At 36.7% G+C, this 20,489-nt stretch overlaps 1 protein-coding gene across 13 annotated transcripts in view; it reads left to right on the top strand.

Moving 5' to 3' along the window:
- dmd (dystrophin) overlaps positions 1 to 20,489 on the top strand; it is a 2,688,357-nt gene that overhangs the window by 1,887,668 nt on the left and 780,200 nt on the right. The gene's annotated exons all lie outside the window — the stretch shown is intronic.

Genomic DNA, 20,489 nt, shown 5'->3' with positions numbered 1-20,489 from the left:
GTTTCAGCCAGGGTTCAAATTCCTTTTTTATGTTTTCTTTTTCATTTTTGATTGTTTTGGTTAATATTGCTGTTCATTTCTCTTATTTGTATAATTATGTTTTCTTCATCAGTTTTGTTGATCATTTAGTTTCTGTGTGTTTATTTGTTTTCTATTATGTACCTTGTGTTTTGTGGGTGGTTCTCCAAGAGGTTGGGCCACCTGTCCATCACCATCAAGGGACTGCCCTCGGTCCAATAAAGGCTGAGGAAACCCACAGTCCCCTGAGGTTCATGGAATGTGCTTGCATTGGCGAGTTTCTGTTGTGATTATACTGTGCGTTCTTGTGAATTTACAGTAATCCCTCCTCGATCGCGGGGGTTGCGTTCCAGAACCCCCCGCAAAAGGTGAAAATCCGCGAAGTAGAAACCATATGTTTATATGGTTATTTTTATATTGTCATGCTTGGGTCACAGATTTGCACAGAAACACAGGAGGTTGTAGAGAGACAGGAACTTTATTCAAACACTGCAAACAAACATTTGTCTCTTTTTCAAAAGTTTAAACTGTGCTCCATGACAAGACAGAGATGACAGTTCCGTCTCACAATTAAAAGAATGCAAACATATCTTCCTCTTCAAAGGAGTGCGCATCAGGAGCAGAGAATGTCAGAGAGAGAGAGAAAAGCAAACAAATCAATAAGGCTGTTTGGCTTTTAAGTATGCGAAGCACCGCGACACAAAGCAGTTGCAAGGAAGGCAGCAGCTCACACCCCCTCCGTCAGGAGCAGAGAATGTCAGAGAGAGAGAGAGAGAGATAGATAAAAACAAACAATCAAAAATCAATACGTGCCCTTCGAGCTTTTAAGTATGCGAAGCACCGTGCAGCATGGCGCTTCACGAAGCAGCTACACAGAAGGTAGCAACGTGAAGGTAATCTTTCAGCATTTTTAGACGAGCGTCCGTATCGTCTAGGTGTGCAAACAGCCCCCCTGCTCACACCCCCTCCGTCAGGAGCAGAGAAAGTCAGAGCAAGAGAGAGAGAAAAGTAAAAATCAAAAATCAATACGTGCTGTTTGATCTTTTAAGTATGCGAAGCACCGTGCAGGAAGCATATCGCTTGATAAAGCAGCCATATGTAAGCCCAGCAAAGAAGAGAGCAATGTGAAGGTAATCTTTCAGCGTTTTTTGAGGAGCAGCCGTATCCTCTAGGGGTGCGAAGAGCCCCCGTGCTCACAATATATTTGAGGAGTTTTATTTAATACGTAATACGCGCTCTGGTTGGGTAGCTTCTCAGCCATCTGCCAATAGCGTCCCTTGTATGAAATCAACTGGGCAAACCAACTGAGGAAGCATGTACCAGAAATTAAAAGACCCATTGTCCGCAGAAATCCGCGAACCAGCAAAAAAACTGCGATATATATTTAAATATGCTTACATATAAAATCCGCGATAGAGTGAAGCTGCGAAAAGTCGAAGCGCGATATAGCGAGGGATTACTGTATTGGATTTTTGACGATATGCTATTTTTCACTTTGCCCTCCCGATTTGTGTTTTAGGACTTGTTTGCCTTCAGTTGCCTTGTTGTTTCAGTCAATTCCTCAGAGGTTATTTTTGTCACAGAATATTTTTGTTGAGAATAAACCTTTTATTTATAAAGATTCTATGTTTGCCTTTTTGTGACTAGGTGGGGTTTGATGGTCCACCCCAGTAGGCATTTCTGAATTGTTTTAGGGACTTTTTGTGCTTAGGAACCCTAAATTCATGACACCAAGAAATCAAAGGCAAAAACACCAACCATACATTGATGAGGAAAAAGCCAAGCAACAGAAATATCATAATACGAAAGGACAAACAATACTTAAAAACTAAGCAATGCAAAGGCCAGAATACTGAAATAGTATAATCAGGGCCTGCCCATTTATTAGGCAATTGCTTAATGTTGCACTTCACTAAGGATGGCCAAATGTACCACTTCAAACTATTATCTGACCTGTTAGAAATGTGTTGGCAGAGCACATCATCCTACCTATCTCTCTCCTCTGACTGGCTCCAATTCTGATCAATGTGATGAGAGATAACTGATCGATAGTGAAGTGAAACCATGTAAAAATGAATAGAATAGTCTGGCTACAAATGCAAAAACAGAAGACTGTTAAAAGGCACTAAATGGATTATTCTTAAAACACATGATCTTAAACTCAGAGAGTGAGGATGATAATTCACAATCATCAAGTCACTGATCCCACTAGACATTTTGTAATAAATAGTAACCATAGAGGGGTTCTCCTCACAAGGATAGCTATAATAGACTAATAGACTAGCTAGCAGCTCATGTAACAAGACGAGGGCATTTTCAATGTACAATGACATAAGACAGGCTTCATTGACTGGCAACAATTTTCATAGACCATGAACCGTTGCAGAAAATTGTCATAGAAAGTGTAATTAAGACCTTTGTGGTGATAAAGGTCCTGTGTGCATATTGATGTAAGCTAATCTATAATAAAGCTTTTTAGTTTGTGGAGATTTTTTCTTCCTCCATAGGCTTCTTGTTTGTATTTGTGGACACATGTGAGCAAGACAGAGAGAGAGAGCATTAAAAATAACTGTCTTTGGTGCAGGATGTGCAGTACGTATCAAACTGTCCTTAAAGCCTCAGAAATCTTGACTCAAGCTGGCCACCACATGTATCTTATAACCCATACAGTAAGTGAAGAAAATGGAAATGCAGTAGCACAACAACATTTACTGTATGTGTGTACACAGATACTAGATTGTATACAGCTTTTACATGTTATTGTCTATTGGCTGTGATGTTGCAGATTCCAAATGGGCTGCACAATTGTGTTTTCCCTAAAGCATTACAATAGTGAGCACCAGCCTTGACTATAATGAGAACAGGACCAAAATATACTAAATCCAAACGATTCTTGAAGGCTAAGCAATTCAAAACAGCCAAGAAATGCAAAAAGCCAAACCCTGATCCTAACCATGAAAGGCCAAAAGTCAAGTACAAACAAAACCAAACTAATCTTCAAGTACTATGATTCGTTTTTTTAAAAAGAGAGAAAATGGGATCCATGGACAAATAATACATTTAAAGCCCCAGCAGTTGTCTTGGGGCCCAGAAAAATCTGAAATCAGAGCTCAGATGTCAGCCCCCAGCTACTTATGAGACCCTTTTAGGCTCAATATACTGTATAGACATGAAAATAGCCAACAAAGTAAAACAAAACAATACTGCGAGTGTCACAAAATAGGTTACACTGTTATAACAGCGGATAAACAAGCTGAGGGAACAGAATACATGGATTGGGAGGATTTACTATATACTTATTAATAAGAGAAAGGACTTTTTCAATGCCAGCCATTAAATTTATATTTATGTTTCTTTTTTTTTTGCCTGTTTATGATGGACCACCACTCATCAATATTTAGGTGTCTTTCAAGGTGGCATTTTTATTTCTGTAATTATTGAAATGTCTGCTTTTCTCCTAAATACCCTTAGGCACTAGGTGATTTACAGTCTCCAGTATTCTTAACATGACCCTTTCAAACAGTTAGTACAATTAATTAAATAGTCATGAAATAACTTAACTTCTCAGGAGTTAAGCTGTTAACAGTGGCTATAAACAGGATAAGGCAGTCTATCCAAAGTGGAGAGCCACTGTGTCTTCAACTTTTTATTCTTGAGTTTTTTTGTTTTTTTCTGTCCTCCCTGGCCATCGGACCTTACTTTTATTGTATGTTAATTAGTGTTCCCTAATTTGAATTATTTATTTTGTCTTTAGTCTCTTTCTTCATCATGTAAAGCACTTTGAGCCAGATTGTTTGTATGAAAATGTGCTATGTAAATAAATGTTGTTGTTGTTGTAGTTCAGTTTTACAATTAGCTTAATTGACCCCTATTGTTAATGAAAATACATACTGACTAGTTTAAACAGTTCATTGGCCATCTTTAATTACTTAACAAATTCACTGGATTTACAATACCATATACTAAACAGTTGCCTAATTATACAAAGTAATTTTTAACTGAGAACTTGATTACAAGGAATAATGGAAGATGTATTAGACTACCTTAGCATTCCTGTCTAGTTCTATACTTTACAAAATTCCAGCTTTAGTGCAGTGCTTTGATTTTGTGACTATGTGAAGCTATTTTTAACAATAATTTACTGAGTTCTACCTTCTGCTTTTAACAATGCGCTGGTGACCTCCAATGTAAATTTATGCAAATGAAAGCAGGCAGCCTTCTTTTATTGCTGACACTGCTGCAAATAATGGGCAGCACTATTCACATGTTTGTTTGTATATTCATTTTTAATTCTAGTTGCTCTTTAATTTCGGAGTAGGCAGCACTTGTGAATACGTTTTTTTCCTTGGAGACTTCTTTCCTAGATGCACATTAATAGTACCTTCCTGAAATAAATCCGAATACGTGGCTTGTTGATCATATGGTTTGTTGATGAATTCTAATATCTTTATGTTTTTTTATCTTGTGTCCATTGACGTTTTGAGTCCATTGTATTCAGTAAGTCTGGATATTTTGGGGTCACATCTATCCACTTGTCCCTTTTAAATGTGCTAAATAAATATTATGTATGTTGTAAGATAAGAAGCAGAAACAAAAACGTTTGGAGCATGTAATGATAATAAATCGAAAAAGGAATTGTCTTTTTACAAAGGTAGCAATGGCATCTTTTCAAATGGGAATCCAATGTAGAACTAATTCAAACATGACCAACCTTCCAATTATATGGGATCCAGGTAGGAAGGGGCATGTCCAGGAGGGCAGGCAAACGGAAGTGATGTTGGCAGTAAAATGGCTGTGAAATGGGAGGAAGAGAGGAGGCATTAGTACATAATGCCAGCCCTGACTTGGCGGGTAATTCCAATCACAAAAGCCCTTAAGCTGCCTCCCTGAAGCACACACATGACAAAATATACACAGGTTCTATCTTGGATATATTTGAATTTTGAAATATTTGCATATATATAACGAGATATCTTCGGGATGGGACCAGAGTCTAGACATGAAATGTATTTATATTATATATACACTTTATACACATAGCCTAACTGTAATTTTGTACAATATTTTTAATAATTTTGTGCGTCAGAATGTTCCCTGTAAGCTGCATGAGTGCTGTGTCATACGGCCTGTTATCACTCCACTCACCCCCCCCTACTAATTCCTGAAACTCCACTGAGGCCTGGAAATCATGTAGTGGTGCTTTGTACCACTCAAAATTCAAGGAGTGATTGAAGAAATCACTCATAAATAGTAAATACCAGCTCATGTGTTATTCCCATCCGCCCATCATTACAAAAAATGTGTCTTAGGTCAGAGGCCCACAAGGTCGCGTGAGATCAGGTTTTGAATTTTCTACTTATGTCATCATGTGAATGCTCAAAATGTTTAGGGTTTTGGAACATTTGAGATTCTGGAATTCTGGATTAGGGTTGTTCAACTTGCTTATATATTGTATATAGATTAGGGTTATGTGCAGAAATAATACCTAATACCAATTTTCTTAAACTGCAACAAAAAAACAGCTCAAGGCTGCAATGTTGTCTTAAATCTTTCTTCAGGTCAGAATAGAGCTCTGTCCCTGTCAAAATTAGTCCACAATCAGTTGCCTCTTCTCTGTGCTGCGGAAACAGAAAGAGACAATACCATTAGCAACAGCACACCCTCTCGTCCCCGGGGTTGTATTGCTTACCAAGGATGACCCACAGACGCACATGTGTGACCATATCCACTAATTTATTTTATACAAAGCCTCATAAGTCTATTCCTATCTATACTACATTTGAACTATACACGTTTAATTTACTAGTATCAGTTTCTATTTATATGTCACAGCTTTCATGTACCATACTTTGACAAACTGAGCAGTCAGTTGTTTGGGATAAGTAAAGACACTAATGTGATTGTATTTGTGTAATTTCAACTAATATTTGACAGTTTCATTCTTTGATGAAACAACACAAATGGACATTCATCTATGTATTTATTTCTTCATTGGCATAATCTAATTCAAAGTTCTGAGAAGCCAAAGCCTATCCTTGTTGCATCATACAGTATGTAAGACTAAAGCTAACCATTGGACTGAGTGCAAGTCTATCAAAGAACGCACAAACACACTCAAATGATAGCAATGCAAGATTCATCCATCAACCTAATACTTGTAAAAAGGTAAAGAAACAATATTGTCGACTTTCTCTTTCCATACCTAGTACAGTATGTCTGCTCAAAGCCTAATGCAAATAATGCCATAAGATTTTGTTATGTACTGTTTTCATAACTGTTTTCATTCAAGTAGCAAGTGGTGCCAAGAATACTAAATGCTTACCAAAAATTAACTTTCAGCTTGCAATTTTTAGTCAAAAGTGTATATATTCACTCGGCAGCTGTATGTTACTCTTATGAATCTCATACCTTTCCACAAAAGTAAACCTGCTGTTTTGTGCCCATATTACCCTGCTCTGTTAGAAGGGGCTTTATGTCTCCAATGATAGCAATATTCAGCAGTTTTAAACATGTTTATGAATCATTACTGTTACATAGGAATCAAGAATAGTGGACTCCAGCATTTACCTGAGGTCCAAGACAACAATAAAAATACTCTTTATTGATTTGTGATTCACATTATGATTCATGCGAGCAATATCACACAGGATTCTTTAGTTGAAGTTTATATTGCCATACATATTAATTTGGTTTCCATTTTAAAATGCTCTTTGTCAATTTTAAACTGAGAAAAAACATTTCTTATTCTCTTATCATCTTATGTATAATACACAGAGTGAGAATATAGAAAATGAATAAAAAGAAAGCATGCTCATTTTCTTTATATTGGTTTTCCTCTTCACAGAAAAAGAAGAAAATACAGTTTTTCTGTGTGTGCGATCCATGCAGTTACACCTCAACAGGCTTTTATTTTGTTATTATGAGTGCATAACCCTCAACTTAATCCTACCCTATCCTCAAAATAAGTGAACTCTGCAATACCCTAGCATTTCATCTACAGTTTGAGCTTTTTATGAGGCTATAAGTATAGGCTGTGGTGCCTTGAGGCTCCATAATTAAAAAAGCAGACTCGGAAAATGCATGGTTGATTGGACATAATTTAACTTTTATAACTTTGTTTTTAATTTCTGATCCTTCATTTAGGCATTTTGTTGCTCTATTAGGTATTGATGTTCAAATATAATAATGATGAAAAAATTATTCTAATTCATTAATGTACAATATGTCACACTTCGTGCCAGTTAACTTTCAGCAGCAAATCAATTTTGTGATTTTTTTTCCCACTTTTTTCCTGATAAGAGTTTCTGTTATGCCATTGTTTTGGCCTGTATTTTAAGGTTATTGTCTTTTTGTAATGTATTCATTAAAGCAGAAAAGTATATCTTAATATAAGGTTTCTGGTGGAGTTCTGTTCTGGTGTCTATATCCTCTGTGGCCATTTTCCACAAAAAGTTTGAATAAAACATAATGGAGAGATAGAGAGGACACACTTAATGAAGCATGCATTTGAAATGTGCTTTTCATAGCTTGCAGATTGGTTTTAAGTGCCATAAGGCATTAACTAATAGATTGTGTTTTAACTTCTGGTAACCTTTTGTTTTCCCCTATTGCCTATTTTCCTTGTTTATGTGACTTTTTTGCTCCGTAAAGTAAAGGAATCAGAATTTAAAATGTGTTTTTAATTAACTAATATTATCTATAAATGTAAATTCTACAGAATCATTTTTCATGACGAGAAAATGTATCTGATTTGCATATGTATAAGCATTGCCATTTGGCCCCAATTAAGTGTTGATGCTGTTGTGATTTTAGCAGTACTTTTAGTGTATTTATATGCTGCAGTTAAGATTTCTCATTCATGCACTGCACCTGCAATAATACTATTCTTAGTGCAGACACGACCTCTTAATTATTATACCAATATCTCTAAGTAGTCTATGTGTTCAGCATAATACCAAAAACAGGCAGGCAGTATAGTAAGAACATAGAAATGCATTACAATCCAATTGGCTTATCAATACCTTCCAAGATAAACTTTATAAGGAATTCTACCAAATATATAGCATACTGTACATTTGAATAGACTGATATTTTACATGTTTTTGTAATGAACTTTACCTAATGGCAACAAAGCATTCATTCTGTAATATACTTTTACTAATATTTCACAATTGCCATCCTTAATACATCTTTCAAAAGAGGTAAAAAGTAAGCCTAATGCACCTTATCTGGAGTCCTAGCACTCTGACTGGTATAGACTTTTTTTTGTCCTCCAGTTGTCTGTAGGGTGATATGATGTCTAAGTGATTAGTAGTGATGAGCGAAACCCACTGATTTTGCTTTGCATTGAATTCGGCAATAACATGGAAATGTTGGGGAACCTCACTGAACTCAGCGAAATGTATTGAAGTTAATGGGGAGGGAGAAACTTAACTACAGGAGGTTTGAGTGGATTATAGTGGTGCAATAGTCTTTTAAGTGTCTCTGATAACTAGGCATCTGTCTGCCAGCTATCCTGGACTGATTATTGTGGCCAAAATGTGATTTGAGCTGTGAGGCAGCAGTGCTAAAAACTTTGTCACCATATCTCCCAGAGATAAAAAATTAATAGAATTTATCTGATTAATGTCAGTAAAATTTCTTGCACACAGTGGCAGATAGAAAGCATGACTAATTCTTTCCCCACCAATGATTTGATAGGTACTCACCTTTCTCAAGCTATGAAATACAGTCTTTTGTTTTTTTAACCTGACGCTTTTGCCCATTCACTGCCACCGCTAACAAATACACAGCATTAAAGCACATAGATTCCTGACTCCTTTCTTTCTGCGTCAACTGCACAGCACTCTGGGTAGTATTATTGAAAGGGTTGGTTTTTTTGTTACACAGAGGACACTTTGACATCCATCCTAAAGACATTACCTTTAATACACAAATACACCAACACATTTCCATTTTCCTTCTGCGTGAATATTTTGTGCTTAATTTTTAGCCCAATGCTAAAGAGTTATATACTTAGGAGGTGGGGTATGGTGTCGGGTGGGGGGGCTATCCATACAACATTGACTGCTAGAGCTCTGTGATGTCAGGCTGTCTTCGCAAAGCATCATGGGATGCTGGAAAAAAAAAATTGTCCATATGGCAAATTACCAGGAAAATATTCAGCAGACAAGGTTACCAGTGAATTTTACTGATCAGCTCTACTAATTAGTGCTTTTTCTTCATAGCTCCAGCATCTTCAGTTTAAATCCTACACCTGGTTGTTTTCTCTGTGCAGTTTACCTGTTCTTCATATGTCTGTGTGGGTTTTGCTCCTTCTACTCCTTCCATAGCCCCAAAGGTGTGCATGTTTTAAGTATCAACTCTAAATTTACCCCATGAGGGTGTGCGCATGATCGAGCCCTGCGATGGACTGGTGCATAGTGCTGCTAAGAAACTGTTCTGTTATCGAGAGTTTGAAATTGTTGTTACATTAAATTGTCTGAATCATGCAAGTTAGTGTGAGTTTACCTGTCTCAAGCCTGTCTGAGGTATTATTCCAGTTAAAACATGAGCAATGAAATCATTGGTAGTTTTTCTCCCCCTGCAATAGATTCTGCATTTGTATTATTGCATTGGTTAATTCCAGCTTACATCTAAACTGGAAATGGTCTTAACTCATTAGTCTGCCATGATTTTTAGTTTTCACTTCATTTTCGATCAAAGATCATACTTTTGTATTAGCTGAAACAATTCCTTCAATTTCCAGAGTCTACTTTTTCCACTACAAGGAAGGTAGGAGCTGAAGCTGAACCAATAAGCAAAACCCACCTGTGAGTGAGACATTAGTCCATCACAAGACACACGTGATCATCACAATCAGAATCACTTTTGTTCACCAGCATTTAATGTACAGGAATTTGACTTGGTAGATTTGGAGCTGCTTATAATGGAACATAACATCACATACAAAGAACATGAGTAGTATAAGCTAAAAAGAAAAACATCAAGCAAAGTTGCAGAATAGCACAGTTATAAAGGCGATGTGCAAATGTAAGCATGAGTATATAGTGTGTATGCATGTGCACACACATACATGTACATATACTGTACACACACACACACCTTCAGAATGCATTACTATACAAAGAAGACAGTCTAAATTACCAGTTTGAGAGGGCTATGGCTCTGGGAAAGAAACTATTGAGGTGTCTGTTAGTTTTAGTTTTAGTTGACCTGAAATTTTTACCAGACAGGAGTTTTTGGAATAAGCTAGGTGAGACGAGTCTGTGGTGATCATTTTGACATGGTTTGTGACAGGATATGGATACAGGTCTGCCACTGGTGGAAGAGCATAGCCAATTATTTTCTCAGCAGACCACACAACACTCTCTGATATAGATTTGGAGTGTGCCATTGCTGAACCAAACCAGACAACAACGTGATTATGCTTTCAATTATGGCTCCTAGGATTGGCTGGGAAATATTTAATTTCTTTAGTTGGCATAAGAAGTACAATTGTTGCTCTGCCTTTTTAATGATGTAACTGGTGTTGATGTCCTAGCTGAGAGTGTTTGTGATGGTTGTGCCCAAAAAGTTGAAGGATTCCATCATATTGACTTCAGAAACATTAATTTCTAGTGGGAGATACATACAGTCTTATTTTAGATTTACCAGTTAAATAAACACATACAGTAGTGTGCAAAAGTCTTAGACATTTTAGATAGTACACAAAAACATTTGTCTTAAATAATTATTTTATACCTACTGGATTAGTGTGTCAATAGAAACAAGAGTATTTTAGAGTTCCAAACACTTCCCTTGCAAAAAGTGAAGCAATACAATAGGATAACTGAAATGTCCTTAAAGAAAGAAACTAGCATAGTAATAGAATACTTTGCAGTTCAAAACAGGAAATCATTGTAGGTATATAAATAAGTGCTTATTTAGACAAGTCTGACAAAGAGGTACTAGTGATCAATGCAATACTGTGCAGTTTAAACCAAACTCATTACCTGAAACAGAAACAGCTGTGCAGAGGAAACAAAACTGGGCAAGGAACAATCATACTAAAAAGGCTGACCTTGCTGTGCTGGTTTATCCTGGTTGTTTTACACCATGGCAAGGTGATCCACCTACATCATCAAGGTTTCTCCCATGCAGACATGTGCTTCTAGACGCAAGGATGAGGACTAAAAATACAGTGGTCTGCAATGGAAACTCAGTGTAGCAAACAAGAAATACTTTAATCTTACTTCCCTTCAAAAATGAAAAATGCCCAACAATGCTATTAGCTGAGAACTGGCAGAAACAACTGCCTCCCTGGTTCACCCATCTACAGTATGGATAAGTCTTTTGAGAAGTGGTTATCATTGAAGTTGTGACCAAAAAATTATTCTTCTGAGGTGTAGTACTAGGGTGTTGTACCGTGTTAGCCATTATGAATGTCGAGAAAAGCCAAGCAAAATGACTCCTTTTATTGGCTAACTAAAAAGACACTTTTTAGTGTCTGAACTACATCTTGCCTGAAGAAGGGGCCTGAGTTGCCTCGAAAGTTTGCATATTGTAATCTTTTTAGTTAGCCAACAAAAAGGTGTCATTTTGCTTGGTTCTTCTGAGGTGGAAATAAAGCCAAATGACATACAAAGATTTGGATGCAGAAAAATGGTAAAATTTGAATTTGTGTGTGTAGGCAACAGTGAAGAAGAGTAGAGATTCCATGCATGTTTAGAGCTGCATTGCTGCAGAAAGAGCTAATGTTTTGAACCAAATTGACTATCTTCTCACTGTTGAGAAGACAGGGAGATTCTTAGCCATCATGCAATACCATCAAGAGGAATCTGATCAGTGCCAACTTCAGTGACCCTAAACACACATGGACGAAAAATCATAAAAACTAGCTGCAGTGAAAAGAAGAACAGAGAGTCCTGCAACAGATGGCCTGGCCCCCAGAGAGCCCTGATCTCAGCATCATAGAGCCAGTCTGGGAGACAGAAGCAAGTAAGATAGCCAAAGCAAAGCCCGCACTGAAACTATTCCTAGAGGCTTGGAACAACCAACCATGCGAGTACCTTCAGAAACTGTACAAAACTGGACCTAAGACAACTGCTGATGTTTTTAAGGTAAAGAATAGACAGAACTGAATATTGATTACATTTATGTTTTACTGCTCTTACTAGGAAGTTTCCTGGCAAAAAATTATTCATGACATTATTTTTGAAAACCTTTCCGGACTGTTTTTCACAAGTGGATTGAACGTCTCTGGAATTTTGTTGGAGTACGCAGAGAAAAATCTGTGCTGAAATGAGTCTATGCGCAACTATCACACAGGCAGTTGACAGGCTGGAAAAGTGAATCCTGCATCATAGAACTATGAGACAACAATACTAACAAAACTAACTACTCAGTACTTTGAGGCCTTATGGATTTTTAAAGTACATTTTACAAGATTGGTCGCCAATCGCCCACTTGGATAGGTGTGTCCCAAGAAAGGCATACAGTATATGGAGGTGGTTGTTTCCGTCACAGCTTTGCCTTTGGATTTCTTTAAACTCAGAAGGAGTTACTTATGACTATGTTTTCTAGTGCAGAAGCAAGTAAAGAGACTCCAGTAAACCAGTGTCATTTTCTTTTTTGAAAATGTGTGCCCAATATCTACTCTGCTAATTCCTACATACATATTTAAGCCATACACTAGTCCAGCCATCCATTTTCTGAACCCAGTTACCCTTTTGAGGATCACGAGGAGCAGGCACCCATGTATTCATCTTTGGGGGAAAAGCAAGAGCAAGTACTGTCACACGCATGCAGATCCATTTTTCAGCTAGCCAAATGTGTATGTGCTACAAAGTTGCGTAACTGAAGTGGAAACCTGACAGCTTTTACCTGAATGAGATAGTGAAACAGTTTAGCTATTAGCTAGTCAAACAATGGCTCAATAAATTAGTTTTGTTTAAATCTCAGTCTTTTTTATTAAAATTTCACTGATAAAACTCCTTTTATTGTGGCTTACTACAGTAATTGAATGCAGTCTAAATGATACTTTATCCTTTACAATAGTTGTACATGATTTGGCCATTTACTTGGTATGAACAGTTATCAGCCTTAGTCACTGTTAATGTAAACCATCTTATTAATTTTAATAGTGCAGATCTCTATGCTGCAAGGAATGATTTGTGAAAACTGTCCTCCTGGCTATAGTAGCAATGATAAATTGAGCCCATAATATGAACAGTATGCTTTGCACCGATGCTCTTGGTGGAACATAGTCCCAAATAGCCCCAAATATAATGAATTAAAATATCATTCCAGAAACACGTTTTCATTGCCAAAAAGATAACAGATCATTTTTTAAGCTCAAAACAAGAGCAGCAAAATTAATAATAAGAGCATCTGGTTTTCCAAAGAGGCAAGAGTTTTCTAGACACTTGAAGTTTCTTATTTCACTAATTAAATCTTATATATCTTTTTGCTACTGTGAATGTTATTCAATGACAATTGTATATAAGTAAAATAAAGTGAGAGTCCATTGCCTTAAAAAAGAATTGTAAATTACAATTCCATATTGAATATGCAGTGTTTTTTATTAATATATTTTTTAATCTAAAATGTAAATTATGTATGTTCAGCCTGTTAAGTATCCACAGTGGTTATTGACAGGCAGAATTCACACCAGAGACTTAGCCTGAGCTCTTTGTCTCATTCAGTCAGATCCTGGACAGTACTGTACACCACTGATGCTACTGTGATTGCATAGTACCTTTGACATCAGGTACTGAGAGGAGTGTATTCTGGTCTTCACCGAGAAGGAACATGAATTATCTGTTATTACTGACATTACAGAATCTGTCATTTCAAATAACACATACTGTGCACTGCTTCTGCAGTACCCAATTCCATAATTTCTTGTCACTTACTATGGCATATTCAGCCCTCATGCGTTTACCAAAGCTATATTGGCTTACTTCAGTTGGAAGTACATTGCATGGGTGAGAAATGTGTGTGCTCTCTTAACCATAACAGATAGCAGAACTTCTAATATGATTTACTAGACTTTCTAATCTATTTCTTTAAAGAACTTGGATTAAGCATAGGTATCTCTCTTTCTTTAAGTCTAATTATCAACCTAAGATTTTAAAGTTGCCCGTTTTTAAGATCTCTTGGTTTTCTTCGCACAGAAAACACACTACAGCAACATGTCAGAAAGTGTTACAGTCACTGTAACTTTATGCTTGGATGAAAATTGTAATCTGTAGCAAGATCTTCTAGATGCTGCTACTGTTGCTCACAAGTCTTGAATTTATCCTTAGGCAAATTTTGTCACATTTTCAGTAAATGCTTTGAAATATTATGTGGCACAGTATTATTATATGCATTTATAATGTTTGTGTGTTTTGTGTGACATTTGTATTTCCATAATTGTACAATAAGTAAGCACAGATCATTCACCCAGTTGCTGTATGGATCTTTTTCTACATCTACAGTATATAGACTATATATGCCATATACGTTAGCAGTAAGATGTGTGGAATTAACATTGTGACCTTAAGAATTTGATGAATATGTCTAAGAGTAGTTGTGTTAAATTGCTTGTGCTGTGTATCTAAACCAGGTGTTATACAATGAACTAAAGTAATAACATAAAACAATATACGGTATAAGTAATATATATATAAAAAGTATAAAGTAATACACCCTATCTATCTATCTATCTATCTATCTATCTATCTATCTATCTATCTATCTATCTATCTATCTATCTATCTATCTATCTATCTATCTATCTATCTATCTATCTATCTATCTATCTATCTATCTATCTATCTATCTATCTATCTATCTATCTATCTATCTATCTGAGTGTGTCTATCTGTCAGTGGGCTCTGCAATGGTCTGACCCTTGTCTGTGTTTGGCATATGGCTTGCAACCAATGCTGTCAGAATAGATTTCACCCTCTCATGACCCAGAATAGGATTAAGTGAAGTTGAGAATATTATGACATGCATTTTTTTGTGTCAGTGAAGAATAGTAATGGTTATTTCCACACTAAAACATATTTCAGCTGCTAAACTTACCTAGGTCTGTGTTAGATTTTACACTATGTGGCAAAAAGTTTGGGGAACCCTGACCATCATACCTACATGAGCATGTTAGATATGCCCTTTAAAAACCATAAACATTATTATAGAGTTGCCTCCACCTCTTGCAGCTATAACAGTCTCCACTCTTCTAGTAAGATGTTGCAAGTTTGTGGAGTGTGTCAGTAGGAATTTGTGTCCATTCAGCCAAAAGAGCTTTAGTGAGGTCCAGTACTGTGGTTGAATGAAAAGACCTGGCCCGCTCAAGCCCTCTACACCAAGCTTATCAATCAATCCATGTTGTTACAGATCTGGCTTTGTTCACAGGACCATAGTCATGCTAGAACAGAAAAGGGCCTTTCCCAAACTTTTACCACAATCTTGGAACCACATAGTTGCCTAAAATCTCTTTGTATATAGTGACTTTAACAGTATTCTTCACTGGAACTATTGGGCATAGCCCAAACGCTGAAAAACTGCCTCAGACCATTATCCATCCTAAACCAAACTTTACTGGAAGCACTATGCAGTCCAGAATGTAGTGTTCTCCATGCAACTACTAAACCCAAGTTCATCCATCACACTGCCAGATAATGAAGCATGATATATCACTCCAGGGTACCCATTTCCACGACTCCAGAGTCCAATGGTGGTCTGTTTTACATCACTTCAACCAGCATGTGGCATTGCACATAGTGATCTAAGGCTTGAGTGCATGCACTCAGCCATGGACACCCATTTCATTATGCTCCTAATAAATAGTTCTTCTGCTGATGTTGCTGCTGGCCGCAGTCCTGAACTCTGTCGTATGTGATGCAACAGATCATAGTGATTTTTACGAGTTATGCACTTCAGCACTCAACAGTCCTGATCTGTGGCTTTCAGTGGTCTACCACTTTGTGGTGGTTTTGTTGCTTCTAAATGCTTCCACTTCACATTAATGGCAATTATACAGTAGCTTACAGGGGCAGATCTAACAGAGGAGAAATTATACGTATTGACTTGTGGCAAAGGTGGCATCCTATGTCAGTGCCACGTTTAAAGTCACTGACCCATTCTATTGCCAGTGTTTGTCAATGGTTATGTGCTTGATTGTTTACGCCTGTCAACAAAGAAACACCTGAACTCAATAATTTGGGGGTTCCGCATACTTTTGGCCATATAGTGTATTTGTGCAATTGTTTGAAAATGTCATGATCTGTTTCCAATTACAAGTGTTGACTTTTCAGTTTTTGTTCCAATGATTTCTTTGAAATTGGGAAGATTATTAAAGTACATTGATTTAAATATACTGTGACAGAATATTTCTAAACTGTTCATCACTTTTGGCAGTTCAATTTTTTATCATGTTATGAGAGTGGATATATTTTTCATTAAACACACAAAACCTGTGAAAGTGTGCTAATTATATTTTGCTTTGATTGATGTAAAGTGAATTTCTCTTTTTTTAAGTTTACAATTGGCTGCTTTTTCTGTAAGAGAGTGGAGCAACTTATATTTATCAAGACAGCTGAAATATAGAAGCCAAAGAAGATAAAGAGTTGGACAGGTCTGTTGACAGTGTCACACCTTATTCTTATAACTGGTAGAATTTATTCTATCATATCATAAAATGTGACCTGTGCATCCTTCAGGATATAAACACTATAAAGTTACTGACATTTGAAGAGACAAAAAATGAAGCAAATTTTTATTCATTTCTCATTACTTAATACTGTGTAGGAGAAACATATGAGAAGAATACCTTCTGATATCTGAAGTAAGCCAAGTTTATCTGAAAAGAATTTTGAGGAATGGTGGAGAAGTATAGTCAAAAAAATGGAGACCACATATAAAAATGAGAGTAGCTACAGAAGAAGAAGATGTGGTGTAAACTAAATTGTTCGGCTAGTACAAATGGCACAATAATGAATATACTGTTCTCCTGCATGTACAGCAGTAATTCTAATTTAGCTATTGTTCATTGAAGAATTTTAATCAGTGAGTTCACGTTTGAATGTGAGCTGGACTTCACCATTATAGCATGGTGAATAGAGATCAGTCTTTTGTAGCCTTTGTTAATACAGAAAACAAACAGAATTTCACAACAAATATGGTGAATCTGTCTTTATCTGCAATTTCCCATTACACTTGAAGCCACTGCCACAGATATGCTTTTAAAATATTCTTCGTCGATAGCTTCTTATTATGAAACAGAAGTAAGTAAACTACATTTTGGGTATTTGAGTAGCAATGAGGTAAAAATATTGATTCAGTTTTGTAGTGTGCTTATAACATTTCAGGACTTTGAGGCTACTTGTGTTTCTTTGTTATGATTTGTACTATGCATTCACATGTGTCAGGATGATAATAAGCATTTTCCTTAGTTTTCCTTAGCTTATGATAGATAGATAGATAGATAGATAGATAGATAGATAGATAGATAGATAGATAGATAGATAGATAGATAGATAGATAGATAGATAGATAGATAGATAGATAGATAGAGTAGTAGTGTTTCTTTACACACTTCTACTACATAATTTGATGGCTGAAAGTACACGATGCCATTGTGTTACGGAGGGGTTGTGCAGCATAACTCAAGGCGGTTATCAGTTTTGTTTTCATTCTCTCCTTCAACACAAGTATTACGTTTCTCATATGGCAATGATAGATTAGCCATCTAGCTCAGTGAAGAGGATTACTTGTGTTCTGTTTTGTGTGTTGTATTTACCCCATGTTTTGATACCCATTGCATACACAACCTAACTGGCAGGAGATCTCTTTCTGAATTGCCTTTCTCAAGATTTCTTCCATTATTTTCCCAAAAACATTTTTGTATTTTCTTAGGGAGTCAAGGCTGTGAAAAATTATGACCTGTTTAAGTCCATTGAGGCATTCCTTGTTATGATTTTGGGCTATGCAAGATAAATTGTAATTGTTATTTGATAATACATTGTTGTTGTTGTTGTAGTTTGAAAAGGTCATGAGTGCATCCCATAACAAAGCCTGCCTTCTTAATTAGCTTGTTTATTCGGTAGGTCTGATTGAAGTGATGTGAACCTGCCCAGCACAACACAGCGTAGAAAGTCATATTGGCCATTGTAAGGGAGGGAATGCTTAAGACTGCATGCCTGTTGAACTGGGACATGCTGGCATCATTTGTGTCAGAACATTTGTAAATATAGATGAGATCATAACCTTTTAACATTATGTTTTCGTCTCTGATAACTACATAAAAGAAGTCTCATTTCTGTGGAATAGATATTCACCATAGACAAATTATTAATTATTTTGGGACCTTTGGATGGTCCTTAATGACACAGGGGTGTCCTTATAACATACCATTTATCTGTGTGCTAACTGGCATAATTAAAATGCTTTCATTATAAGTAAATGAACATAACTGATAGAGGAAACTATTCTGTTAGATGTTTTTATTCTGCCATGTTGCATGGAACAAGAGCAAATGGGGCTCCAGCAGTTGGTGAAATAAAAGGACATCAAATCTTAAACTCATCTTCTTATATAATACGCTAACATGGCTGTCCGTTTGTCGGTCCAGGATTTTAAATCACATGTAGCTCGCAAACCGTTTGAACTATTGACCTGAAATTTGGTACACATATGCTATGTGACGTCTACTATCCACTTTTGGGGTGATGATTGACCTCCAAGGTTATTCCTCTTTTTATTTTTATTTTATTTTATTGTAGAATCAACTCTTGGCAGTGGCCAGCAGGACGGCCGTGCAGTGCATGTATACGGGCGCCATTCTCATCCCTACCACCTTCGCCGTTACTTCCCCTACCTCATCATATCTCAAATCATTCTTGAGGCAGATTGAAGACTTAAGTGCCAGATTCAGTTAAAAATTAAGGAAAATGTACTAAGTAATTGCAATACAAAAACTGTTTTAACGTGAAAAGATGCCGACGAAAGAAGAAAAGAAGCGGGCCGCTAGGATGGAGAATAGAAGAGCTGCTCAGGAAGCAACAAGTGCATCAACCTCTGAGCAAATGAATGCTAAATGTACAGAGAAAGAGTATGAAAACTATGAATGCTCAAGTCAAGTGTATTCACCATTACTGGTAGCTAGTTTTTAATGATAACTCAAGAATACTGCTTATTTACAGAGTATTTTGTGTAGCACCATCACAGAGTTGTACCAAATGTAATGGATGTCACTATGAACATTAAAGGAGTACAGTCTCTTAAGAAAAAAGCGTCAGCTCTGCCCTTTCTTATTCAATTCCTCTGTGGTATGAGACCAGTAGAGCCTATCTTTAATCCACTCCCTGAATGGTGACCAGATATTGGTGCAGTGAAAGTCGATTATCAGTTGCACGGTTGTGCTGATGTTCAGCTGCAGATAATTCTTTCTGGACCAAGAAACAAAGTTCTCCACGTGACTTCTGTACTCTGTTACATTCCCCTTGTCAATACACCCCTTTACTGTAGATTCATCATAGAATTTTGGAAAGTGACATGACTTGGTGTTATTTTTATATTCTAAGGTGTATAAAGTGAAGAGAAAGAGACTCCAGTGTTGTTCACATCCACATCAGAGACACTGTCATTGAGCCTCACAAACTGCAGTCTTCCCAAAAGATTGTCTGTTATCCAGGACACCATAGGCACATCCACCTGCATATCACTGAGCTAGTGTAGGCCTCATGTTTGTCTTTAACCTTTTTTCCTTTACACTGTTCTCCACCATCTCCCATCTCTTCTATTAAACTGATCTTCAGAATTTGGAGTCTGCTCTACACTTGGTTCAGTGTCCTACTGCCTCACTGGGTATTAGTGGGGAAGCAGACTTGGGGGATGGCAGAAACATCAGCACCAACTTGGAGAAACTTGTATAGACCACTATTGAAGAATAGAACTTGTAATATGTGATGGTGGGCATTGCATGACATCATATACAGTATCTCACTGATGGGTCTGTCAGTCACAGACAAATGTAATTCTGTCGAGGGAGAGACTGTCTTTCAGTGTTTCTGTTTTGTTTTGGACTTCAACCTCTTTTACATGTTCTTTCTTCTGTTTTACTCTGCTTATCTTGTCTTTTAACAATTATTTATTTATTTATGGTGTTTCTGGAGTTAAGGTGAATCAGGCCGAATGCAAGATTGGGAATTTCCCAACTGAGTAGATAAGTTAGTCATTTATAAGTCTTAGAAGATGAAGGTCAAATCAGACAGAGACAGTGATTTGTTTAAGATGTTTGTTGGTCTGGTTGATGCCAGGATTTATTTGCAATACAGGTTCTATAAAATGACTTATAACATGGAGGCTTTTATAAATGGGTGGTATATCAGTGAAACAAATTGCAAACCATAGGATAATGAATTTATTTTTCTTATTTGAAATGTGATTTAAGATTTGTTTATTATCCTTTTCTATTGAGTTGTATTGTTTCTTTGTTACCT

This window comes from Erpetoichthys calabaricus, chromosome 4 (assembly GCF_900747795.2).
Source record: "Erpetoichthys calabaricus chromosome 4, fErpCal1.3, whole genome shotgun sequence".
Lineage (NCBI taxonomy): Eukaryota > Metazoa > Chordata > Cladistia > Polypteriformes > Polypteridae > Erpetoichthys > Erpetoichthys calabaricus.
Note: the sequence above shows the minus strand (reverse complement) of the source record. Positions and strands in the feature narration are given on the sequence as shown.